The sequence below is a fragment of the Urocitellus parryii genome, chromosome 4 (genome assembly GCF_045843805.1).
Source record: "Urocitellus parryii isolate mUroPar1 chromosome 4, mUroPar1.hap1, whole genome shotgun sequence".
In the NCBI taxonomy this organism is placed as follows: Eukaryota; Metazoa; Chordata; class Mammalia; order Rodentia; family Sciuridae; genus Urocitellus; species Urocitellus parryii.
In genome coordinates this window covers 60159964-60170797 of record NC_135534.1, presented here as the reverse complement: position 1 = coordinate 60170797, position 10834 = coordinate 60159964, and the positions used below count along the sequence as shown (strand labels likewise).

The 10834-nt window shown below is 33.8% G+C and overlaps 1 pseudogene; it reads left to right on the top strand.

The window, feature by feature from the left end:
- Positions 1-709: 709 nt before the first annotated feature.
- LOC113177238 (olfactory receptor 52N4-like) lies at positions 710-1618 on the top strand (annotated as a pseudogene).
- The last annotated feature ends 9216 nt before the right edge of the window (positions 1619-10834 follow it).

Below are 10834 nucleotides of genomic sequence, written 5' to 3'. Positions count from 1 at the left end.
CAGGAATGAACTCAGGAGTACTTAACTTTTCCAAGCCCTTTTTATATTTTACTTTGAGATAAGGTCTCACCAAGTTGCTTAGGGCCTCACTGAATTGTGGAGGTTGGCTTCCAACTTCTACTGCCTCCCTGAGTTGCTAGGATTACTGGTTTATACCACTGTGCCTGGCATCAGTCATTATGTTTTTTTGGCCATCAGTGAGGTGATCAAGGCATTCTTCTTTAAGATCACATACACAGTGATTGTGCACAACAATTAACAGTTAAATCAGGTATTCTAACAAAAACTCCTTATTATACTTTGTTATGAATTATGTAGATGTGAATCAGTCTTTAAAATAATTGATGTAGATTCAGTGTTGGTGATCAAAACAGACTGCATAATAAGAATTTACTGAATGAAACAATTAATTAACAACAAATAACAAACAAGCAAAACTGTCCTTGGCCACTCAGAAAAATTTAGTTTATGATGGGAAGAAAATACAACTATGCATCCTGAGTACTTAAACCATGGCGGTATGCTTTAACAAAGTCTTTCCAGCAATATGATTTTATTATCTTTGATAGTTGTAGATGGACAGAATACCATCATTAAAATGTATTGCATAATTTAAAAAAGTGTGGTTGAGGGGAGAAAGTACCCTTAACCTATGCTTTCTCTTCTCATTTTCCTATTTCAGCTGGTTCATGACCATAGTAGCTTGATCATGCTGATCTTGAATCAAACAGATCTGACCCCAGCTTCGTTCATTCTCAATGGGATCCCAGGCCTGGAGGACATGCACATCTGGATTTCCTTCCCATTCTGCTCCATGTATGTAGTGGCTGTGGTTGGGAATTGTGGACTCCTCTACCTCATCCGCTATGAGGACTCCCTGCACAGACCCATGTACTACTTCTTGGCTATGCTTTCTCTAACTGACCTTGTCATATGCTCTAGCACAATCCCTAAAGCCCTCTGCATCTTCTGGTTTCACCTCAAGGAAATTGGATTTGATGAATGCCTGGTCCAGATGTTCTTCATCCATACCTTCACAGGAATGAAGTCTGGGGTGCTCATGCTTATGGCCCTGGACCGCTATGTGGCCATCTGCTACCCTCTGCGCTACTCAGTCATCCTCACCAATGATATCATTGGAAAGGTTGGGCTTGCCACCTTCCTAAGAGGGATGTTGCTCATTACTCCTTTCACTTTCCTCACCAAGCGCCTTCCCTACTGCAGGGGCAATGTCATCCCTCATACATACTTTGACCACATGTCTGTAGCCAAATTATCCTGTGGCAATGTCAAGGTCAACGCCATCTATGGTTTAGTGGTAGCCCTCCTTATTGGAGGCTTTGACATCCTGTGCATCACAGTCTCCTACACCATGATCCTCCGGGCCGTGGTCAGGCTCTCCTCAGCAGATGCTAGGCAAAAGGCTTTCAGCACCTGCACCGCCCACATAGTGCAATCATCTTCCCCTACAGTCCTGCTTTCTTCTCCTTCTTTTCCCATTGCTTTGGGGGCCACACAATCCCTCCATCTTGCCACATCATGGTGGCCAATATTTATCTGCTTTTGCCTCCCATCATGAATCCTGTTGTCTTATGGGGTGAAAACTAAGCAGATATGAGACTGTGTCATGAGGATCCTTTCAGGTTCTAAGGACACCAAATCACACAACATAAAATAAATAAGCACGTGGAAGTGGAAGAGAAGAAAATAATTATATCTAAAATTTCCCTGTTTTTTTTTTTAGGACATGATAAATTCCTTAGCTGTGTAAGATAATACATCTGTTTTAACCACACATATACATACAGATGGAGCTTATAGAATTGTGCATTTTCCAAACGTGCCTTGATAATTTTTAAGTCACTGGCATGTCCAGCAATTTTCTTTGAATTTCACCTTCTGATATCTGTGAAAAAGTTGTCTAATAAGTATATCAAGTTTCCCTTAAAAAGACCTCAGGAAAAATGAGCAAAGTGGAATAATGTAATCTGAGTCTTATTTTCAAATAGTAATTTCCAGATTGATGGCCAGTAGTTACATTCTTCTGGAAATATGTACTACATATTTCTTTTCTTTTTGGGGGGTGCAGGGGTAGGGGTTGAACTTTGCCACTGACCCATATCCCCAGCCCTTTTTTATTTTGGGAGAACAGAGTCTCACTAAGTTGCTGAGACTGGCATTGAACTTGTGCTTCAGTCTCTCTCCTGAGGTTACAGACGTGCACCACCATGCACGACCACATAATTTTTTCTTTTTTTTTTTCTTTTCGGACTTTAGTTATATACAACATTATGATTCATTTTGGCATAATTATACAATCATTAAATATAATTTGCTCTAATTCAATCCCCAGTACTTCTCTTTTCCTAACCCCTACCCTTCCCTTGTTACCAACCTCTACTATACTGATCTTTGTTCTATATTTTTATAGTTTTTTTAAAATGTCTTTCTTCAGTGACTTCTTACTGAAGAAGAAGATGGAATACACCCCATGAAGTCATTACTATTATGAGTTTGAAGTCTTTCAGCATCTTGCCTGAATCTTAATTTTAGTCTGACTAGGTCTTCCCTAGTCCAGCCACATGCATAGTTATTTCACAACAGAATAATTGGACATTTAGTTTCCTTCAACAGACCTTTAAAAAGCACACTCTGGAAAGAGAGGTAGTATTTTTAAAGGCAAATTTAAAGGTAAATATAATATATATTTGGTAGGAACCACATGAGAAGTGATCAAAATCCATTTCTTTTAGATTATTTCCAGTTGTGAACACTATAAGGAAGTTATAAACTGGATAAAATTTTCATATTTATTGCTTATTAACTAAACCAATTAGACAAGGAATATGAGTAAATTGAATTTTAAACTTTTTATTTGTTTTATTTAATTTTACAAAACTGTGGGATTCATTATAACATATTTGTACATGCACATAACATAATTTTCCAATCTCTTCCTGAATACATTTATTTTCCTCTTTTTCTTCATATCCCTGATCACTTGCCCTACTTTACTAGTCTCCCTTCTATTATTATTATTATTAATAATAATAATTTCAATTAGTGCATTATATACATATATGTGGATAAACTGTGATATAATTGTACATGAACAGCATAATTTGGCAGATTTCTGTTTTCTCTCATATTCAGAAGCAAGAGAGAAAGAAAAAAGAAATTTAAAAAGGGGTGTTGGGTGTGGTAGTACAACATGTAATCCCAGCAACTCTGGAGACTGAGGCAGGAGGATCACAAGTATGAGGTCAGTCTCACCAACTTAGCAAGATCGTATCTCAAAATAAAAAAATAAAAGGGGTTGAGAATGTACTCAGTGGTAAACTGACCCTGGATTAAATTCCAAGTACTAGAACACAAAGGAGGGTGGGTGTTGGGTATTTAGGAAATCTTCAGGAAAGTGATCTGCAAAATGAAAATTGTTGTGATACATTCCACAACGCACAACACATATTTGGTATATCTGTCTCCCCTGACCCCACTTCCTTTTCTCTTTCTTTCTCTGATCCCCGATTCCTAGTCTACTGGTCTCCCTTATATTTTCATGAGGTCCCCTTTCTTTCCTTTTTTTATCTCTAGAGAGAAAACACATGACCTGTGACTGAGTCTGATTAATCTTACGTGGCATAATGTTCTTCAGTTCCATCTGTTTTTCTGTGAATTGGTTATTTTTTTTTCTTTATGGCTTAACAAAACTCTGTTGTGTTCTATACTACATCTTTTTCTATTCATTCATTGGTTGTCAGACACTTAGGTTGGTTCCATGACTTGACTATTGCAAATTGTTGCTGTTAGAAAAATTGGTTAGCAGATATCACTATTGTATGCTGACTTTAATTCTTTTGAATAAATATCAGGGAGTAGCTAGCTGTGAGCTCTTCTAACACACACAAGAAAAAAAGTGACTCGAAGTGGTTTGTAGTCTTAAATACAAGACCTAAAACCTTAAAACTGTTAGAAAAGATCATAGTGAGATCATGCACCCTGAGATCCCAGTATCTTCTCTTACTTCAACAGCTTTTCGATGAAACAGACCCAGGAACTCCCTCTCTTATGCCCTCCAATCATCTTCATGTCTCCTGACCTATCACAACCACTAGGAACACCTCAGCTTCCGAGAAAGCTATGTTTTTGCTTCTTTGTTGCTATTTTTTTTGTGTTTAGTTCCTTATTGCTAACAAAAGCTGCCAGAATTGGCTTTTTCAGAATTCTTGACAATAATGGAAAGCATTTAGAAATTAGAGAAATGGTTAATCAAGAAAAAACTAGCTGAAAGAGATTTTGGTGTTCTTTTAACAATTATAGTAAAAGTCATATAATGTAGAATTTATTTCAATGGCTTTTAGTTCATTAACACTACTAAGGCCTTTAACACTATATAATTCCCAAAATGTTTTATTCCTCCCTCGGAAAAAAAATCTCATACATTTAATTTTTTTTTATTAGCTACACATGACATTACAATGACCTTGGCACTTCATACATTTGAATCAACTGGGGTATAATTTCTCATTTTTCTGATTGTACAGATTGCAGAATCACATTGGTCATGCAGTCACCTATATACATACAGCAATCATAATGTCTATTCTATTCTGCTGCCCTTCCTATCCCCCCTTTCTCTCCCCTCCCCTCCATCACTTCTCTCTATCCAAACTTATGTGACACACTTTTTTTTCTTTTTCTCCTCACAACATCATACATGTATTTTGTATAATGATGAGGGTCTCCTACCATCTTCTGTGCAACTCCCCTTCTTCCTCCTTTTCCCTCCCACCACTCTTCCCTATTTAGTGGTAATCTTCTTCTCATGCTCTTCCTCCCTATCCCATTTTGAGACACCCCCCTTATGTCAGAGAAGACATTGGCATTTGTTTTTTAGGGATTGGCTTACTTCACTTAGCATAATCTGTTCTAATGCCATCCATTTCCCTGCAAATGCCATGATCTTGTTATTTTTTAGTGCTGAGTAATATTCAATGGTGTATAAATGCCACATTTTTTAATCCATTCATCTATTGTAAGGCATCTAGGTTGGATACACAGTCTAGCTATTGTGAATTGATATTGAATAAACATTGATGTGGCTGTGTCCCTGTAGTATGTTCTTTTTAGGTCTTTTGGGTATAGTCCAAGAAGGGGAATAGCTGGGTCAAATGGTGGTTCCATTCCCAGCTTTCCTAGGAATCTCCATACTGCTTTCCAAATTGGCTGAACCAATTTGCAGTCCCACCAGCAATGTATGTGTGTACCTTTTCCCCCCGAATCCTCTCCAGCACTTATTGTTGTATGACTTCATAATGGCTGCCATTCTTATAGGAGTGAGATGGTATCTTAGAGTAGTTTTAATTTGCATTTCTCTGATTGCTAGAGATGGTGAGCATTTTTTCATGTATTTGTTGATTGATTGTATATCCTCTTCTGAGAAGTGTCTGTTTAGGTCCTTGGCCCATTTGTTGATTGGGTTATTTGTGGGTTTTTTTTTTTTTTTTTGAATGTCACTTCCCTCTTCTAGTCCTTGGTAACCACAATTTCTTCCAAATCTATGAATCTACCTATTCTGCATATTTCACATGAATGGAATAATATAATACCTGCTAATGTCTATCTTTTTAGACCTAACATACAGCTCCCAAGTTTTGTCCATGTTGTAGTATGTTTATGTATTTCATTCCCTCTTATGACTGAATAATAGTTCATTGTATAAATATGCTACATTTGTTTATCTATTCATCAATAAAACAGATTTAGCTTCTTTCTAACTTTCACCTATTGTGCATAATGCTGAAATTACAATTTTTGTAAAAAATTTAACAGAACTATATTTTCAATTGTTTGGGATTTACAGTTGTCAATGGAATTTCTGAGTGGTGCAATAATTATTTAACTTTTTGAAGAAATTCCAAACTATTTTCCACAGTCACTGAATCATTTTTACATCTTTACCAGCAACATACAAAGATTATAATACTTTCATATCATCTCAAACATTTGTTATTTTGGATATTTTTGAAAATTTATATGCAGCCATCCTAGTGTATATAAAGTAGATTTTTTTGTAGGCATTTATTGGGGTTTTTCATTTTGTTTTGTTTGTACTTGTGACTGAACTGAAGGACACTTCAGCACTGAGATACATTCTAGTTATTTTTATTTTTTAATTTTGAGACAGATTATCTAAATTGCTAAGGGTCTTGCTAAGTTGTTGAGGATGACCTTAAACTTGGGATGGTCCTGCTTAACTTCCTAAGTTACGGAGATTACATGAGTGCTCCACCATGACCAGTACATTATAGTTTTAATTTGCATTTCCCTAATGACTAGGGGTTTTGATAATCTTTTCATACATGTCTTGCCCATTTGTATATTTTCTTTGGAGAAATGTCTATTAAAATACTTTGCCCATTTGTTAATTGCATTGTCTCCATTGTTGAGTTGTAAGAATTTGTTATGTTTTCTTGATACTAGATTCTCCTCATACCTGTGATTAACAAATATTCTTTCACATTTTGTCAGCAGTTTCTCACCTTTGATAATGTACTGTTATGCACAAAATTTTCTTTTGTTTAAATTTTGATGAAGTCCAATTTATTTGTCACCTCCTCCCCAACCCCACATTGCCACCATGATCATCCTTTTGGAGACATATCTAAAGAAGCATGGACCAATTAAAGGCATGAAAATTTGCCATCATTTTTTTCTAAGAGTTTTAAGATTGTAACTTTTATATTTATACAGCTAATTCATTTTGAGCTAACCTTTGTGTATGATCTGAGATAGAAGCCTTTCCTCCTACCCCTCATCCTCATTTCTCCTCCTCTTCTTCTTCACATACTGATATTCATGCTTTTCATCGACATCAAAATTAATTTTATTTTTTTCAAATTAATAAAACATGGGCTTTACTTTAATTATCAAATTAAAGAAATGTAAAATTGAAATTAATCATTTTAATATTGCAATTCTCACCACTGAGTTATTATCACAAGGTTTAACATCTAATTATTTATAGTTTAATATGCATGCATAACAAACCTAATTTTACATTATTTTTACTATATCAGGACAGTTGTCCGTATTCCCAGAATAAAGTGAGTTAATTTTATTAACAATTAAATTATGATGTATTGAAATCATTTAATTTGTTTTTAGATCAGTGTTATATTACTTTGGTTTAAGTGTGGATTTTTACTGGCAATTTTGCAAATGTTCTCAACATAATTTAATATGTATTCATAATAATCTCAAACTTATACAATGATGTAATAACTATCACCAACCTCACTAGAAATTAAACTGCACTAAAACAAGAGCCCATATTTTCTGTTGTTTTTTATTAGCTCCTAACCTGATTTAGGGAGTACTAAGAGTTCAATGATGTGATTTAAATGTAGACATGTGAAAACAAATGAATACAAGAACACCTGAAGCTTTGCTTACAAGTGATTGAAACATTCTGTACTCACTGCTTTTAACTTGCTCACCACTAGGCTTTTTGCAGAAACACAAGTCAGCACCAAATGTAAAAAATGTGTAATTTATTAAAGATAGCTTGTGTTCATTCTTATCTCCCACCAACTGTGAACATGCTATGACACAAACACACAGACACAGGCACACATGAATAGAGTGATATCCTTATTTATGTATCATGCATTTTTCCCCCTCCCATGGTGTTGATTCCCACACCAGTACCTGTGTTTCTGACACAGGATCTGAAGTATTCCCTTGGGATATTTAACAGATTTTCCTTTAAAGGCTCAGTTCAACAGTAGTTATCAAGGTGTTTAAATATACATATATTGTAGAGACGTGATTTTTTTTAGGAAGACCCTGAATACCCTGACCAGACTACGTTCAATGTTTTGCTGACCAAAAACTAGGTATTAAAAGGCATACAAAGGTGGGGCTAGTGGCAGGACATTTTTTAGGCAGTAAGATTCATTGGAGAGAGGCTTTGGTTGCATATAAGTTGGCTGTGGTATTTTCAGAAATACAGTTATGATTTCATTCATCATGTTTAAAAGCAGAAATGTTATGAAAGATTGGGTTTTCTTGGAAAATGTTGTTATTTTTATATATTTTATTGGCTCATACTAGTTGTACATAATGGTGTGGTTTCTGTTACATGTTCATATATGTACACAATATAACCATGTAATTTGGCCAATATCATTCCCCAGTATTATCCCTTTCAAAAATGTTTTTGAAAAGAATTATCAGGCTACAATTCACTTAAACTTTTCATTATAGTTACAATTGTTATTTTCCTAATGAAATAGAAATAGTTGGTTCTCCAATAATGCAAGTCAGATAAAAACAAAAAAACTACCCCTGACTGAAAGAAATGGGACTAGCTAGAGAATAGTGACTAGTCTTTCATCATAATCAGAACACTTTGCCTCTCCCCTGCCATCCTTTCTTTCCTCAGAATGGGAAAATAATTTTCTTTGGTTCATTTCGAGAAGGGCTTGGTTATGACTGTGTTTCATCCACATAGGTATCAGCAACTATCTGGAGGGACTCCTGTCATGTTCAGAGAAAGAGTATGGATCCTAAAGATGATCTGGTGAGGAAACAAATTCATTATCTAAGAGATTTGTGAAGAAAAATAGACATCAGATGATATCTGTGTTATACTTTATAAATGATGGTATTTGTGTACTAATGTCACCATTTCCATACAGCTGTCTACATCCATGGAATAATATGAGTTAATTTTCCTTGAATGGACAATTACATTTTGATGCATTGAAACTATTAGAAATTGACTTGGGGAAAAATTCTAAATTATTTTGAGATTAATATTATATTATTGTGGTATAAATATGGATTTTTTACTGACAATTTTCCAAATATACTTAACATGGGACAAAAGATTCAAGTAACATTTAAGTCAGCTTTAATAATTAAAGCTACAGTTACAAAAACACCAGATCTAAAGGTATTTATTTATATTGTATTTAGGAAAGATGTTCTTCAAGTTATATAACAAGTAATCTTGGAAATAAATTTTCTTTTTAAATTTGTGGATATCTATACTTTCCCTAATTTCCCTACTTGCTTTTCTTGAGTGGTCACAAAGTCAAGATTGACTACTCAAGTGTATTAAGGAAAAATTAGTAATGGTACTCATTTTTTCCCTAGCAACTTATGAATATTCAGTATATACTATCCAAATATTTATAAAAAACAAATTTCAAGATTAATTTTATTTCCTGGTAATGAAGTATATATGGTTATATGTATTCGTATACATATGTGTGCATAAAGGTATATATACCAACATACAAGATTTATTATAAATTTATTTCTTTTAATAATATCTGGGAAAACATGTTGTATGCAAACACAAACTACACATTTATAAGCCTGAAAAAAGAATAATGATGGAAATTTTGGTATTCATGAAACATGATTTTAGTATAAACAAGATTTTTTCCAAAAGGATAATCATAAGTCTTTTGTTAGCCTTGCCATTATTGGTTTAAGATAAACTGTTGGTGCTAAAGAAGGAAATGAAGATCAGATAATACACTGTTTATATGATGCAAAGGATAGTGCCATTTAAAAAACTCTGTGTACTAACAAAGCAAGAAGAAAATTATTTCACTGTTTGATATTTGTTGTGACAGAATTTACTGAATCAGAGATAAAACAGTTGGTATATGAGCTTCAAACGACCTACATTAAAGCTTTTTAAAATTGCTTTCCAATGTGATCAAGATCTAACATTTTCTTGTTTTTATATTTATGTGTAATGAACTTAATATTTCTCTCACTTTTAGTATGTTTTTATTATGTCTGTGTGTTTTCTATCTACCCAGAAAATCCTAATGCATACTTTAAGGGAGATTTATATTTTATGTACCTCCTTTTAATACATTATGCCCGATTGCTAGTGTAGTTCAAATAACTTATATAACTTATTTCTCAAACAAATGTATTTAAGTTACCTACTACATTATGCTTTTATGCTTTCTTGGAATTTCCCCTATTTTCTCCAATTTATGATGGATTTCTAAAAAATCTGTTTCCTGATATTTATGAGGTAGATATTTTGGTTTCATTTCTTCTGGTAATTGTAGTTCCTTTTATACTGTCCAAGTAATAATATTTAACAATTCTTAAAGTCGAGTATGAAATATGATTAACTAAGCCAAGATGCTGATTGTTGTTTTCTTTCTAGAAAAATTGAAGGTTCTCAAGAAAAGATCTATGAATACTGAAACTAAGTATGTCTCCGGTAGAATGAGGTCCCTGCTTGAGCACTCTGAACCTTACCAATTGATGAGATTCACCTAATACCCAATGTTCCAATCAGCTTTCTAAAGCCTCTTTGGTATGAATTAATAATCAAGAATAATAGATGCTTGGAAATATTTTAAATAAATTTTTATATATAAAATACAGAAAAAACTATAAAAATAAGTAATCAAAATAGAAATTGTGAAATCAGCATATGAAGCAGATATATATATATATATATATGTGTGTGTGTGTGAGAGATATATATCTCACACACAAACATACTTATGATGCATTTCTGCTTCATATGCTGATTTCACAATTATATATATAACATTTATTTGTCAGATTCAAAGGAAATAAGATTTTGGAACTTTTCTAAAATGAAAAGAAGGATAAGTGCATAAATAGTTAATTTGATTAAAAGAAGTTGTAGAAAAATAACAAAGAAATAGTGGGAAATTAATTCTTTCAAACTTAGAATAATTTTTAAAACCAAAGGTCATAGATTTTTAGACTCAAAAACTGCAGCATGTACAGGGACTGGAGTTGTGGCTCAGTGGTAGAGTGC